Here is a 1,465-nt window from a genome sequence, read left to right as displayed (position 1 = left end):
TCCAGCTGGACAAAAGAAAGGCAAAGAGAACTGGAAGAGCCTTCCACTCCACTGATCCTACTCTGCAGACCCAACATCAAGCCAGATGAGCCCTCACTGGTCAGTCTGCCCCTTGCTGTCCCACAGCTGAGGCCATACTACACGTGCAAGGAAGATAAGGCAGGAATCACAGGCGTAGGTCACTTGGGAAGAGCAGGCATGCACAGCTTCAAAACTCGTCACTGAAGGGGTAATCCTTGTAGGATGCACAGCTCACCAAGGCACAGGATGCCTCTGCCCAGTTTCTGTTGTAGTTGAGTAGGGTGGTCACATATCACAGCTGCTCAGTTCAAAGTCAAAGACCTTAAAGTTCTCAGCAATATGTTCAGGTGTCACAGACTTGGGAATCGCCACCAAGCTCCTCTGCATGGGGAACCAGAGCAGAACCTGGGCTGGAGTTTTATTGTGCTTGGTTGCGATCGCCTTGATCCTGGGATCCTCCAGCTGGGATGGGTCCTTGAGCTTGGCCCAGGGCCTGTTGGGGGCACCAAGGGGACTGTAGGCAGTCACCATGATGCCTTTGGACTGGCAGTACTGGATCAACTTCTCTCCAGTTAGTTATGAGTGGCACTTGATCTGGCTAACTACTGGCTTATACTTTAAGCCAGGTTTGTTTAAGGTTCTCTTGATTGGGAGATGGTTGAAGTTAGAGGTGCCAATAGCTCCACCAGTCCTTCATCCACCAGCTCTTCCATGGCCATCCATGTGTCCAAAATATGTGTCACTGGGGATCACATTGCCTGCTTTGTCCAACGGGAAAAATTCCTTCCCAGCCTTAAAGCCCATAGAGCAGTGAATAAGGTGGAGACCAGGTAGTCCAGCTGCAGGCTCCTGAGCATATTCTTGCAGGCTTCTTTCACCAGGCCCTTCTCATGGTACGTGCACTATAGCTTGCTAACAATGATGAGTTCCTTCCATATCACCACCTGTTCCACGAGCTTTTGATCAATGGCCAATTCCACTTTGTTCTCATTCAGTTACACATGGGTACAGTCGATGTGGTGATACCCAGTGTTGATTGCTACCTTCACAGACTCAGTCACCTGCCCAGAGGGGACTTCCAGGTGCTCAGCCCCAGCATGAGCATCGTGGTACCATTTTTGAGTATGATTTAGCTGGCCATAGCTTCTGGGTTTTACAGATTCCCTACCACAACCACACATTTCTCTCTTTTATTTGTTGTATATTTTCTTCATTGATTCACTGTTTTCCTCCCTATCCCTATTTCTGTCACCCTTGTAGGTACTTCAACATGAATCCACATGCATGACTCGTCAAACACCTTGTCCTCTCAATCTTCACAGCTTTCTTCCAATAATCTTTTTCTTCAGCCCTACTCCAGCACTCCCAGGGGTTTGGCCTTGGTTTTGTTATCACTAGCAACCTCACCACCTTCATAATCTTACTTTTAAGCATCGTACTTTCT

The 1,465-nt window shown here is 48.4% G+C and overlaps 1 pseudogene; it reads right to left on the bottom strand.

Annotated features, from left to right (window-relative positions):
• Window positions 1-208: 208 nt before the first annotated feature.
• On the bottom strand, window positions 209-1,162 carry LOC105861726 (aldo-keto reductase family 1 member B1 pseudogene; annotated as a pseudogene).
• Window positions 1,163-1,465: the final 303 nt, after the last annotated feature.

Source organism: Microcebus murinus, chromosome 18, assembly GCF_040939455.1.
Source record: "Microcebus murinus isolate Inina chromosome 18, M.murinus_Inina_mat1.0, whole genome shotgun sequence".
In the NCBI taxonomy this organism is placed as follows: Eukaryota; Metazoa; Chordata; class Mammalia; order Primates; family Cheirogaleidae; genus Microcebus; species Microcebus murinus.
The sequence above is the reverse complement of the archived record's forward strand: the minus strand, read 5'-3'. Positions and strand labels throughout refer to the sequence as shown.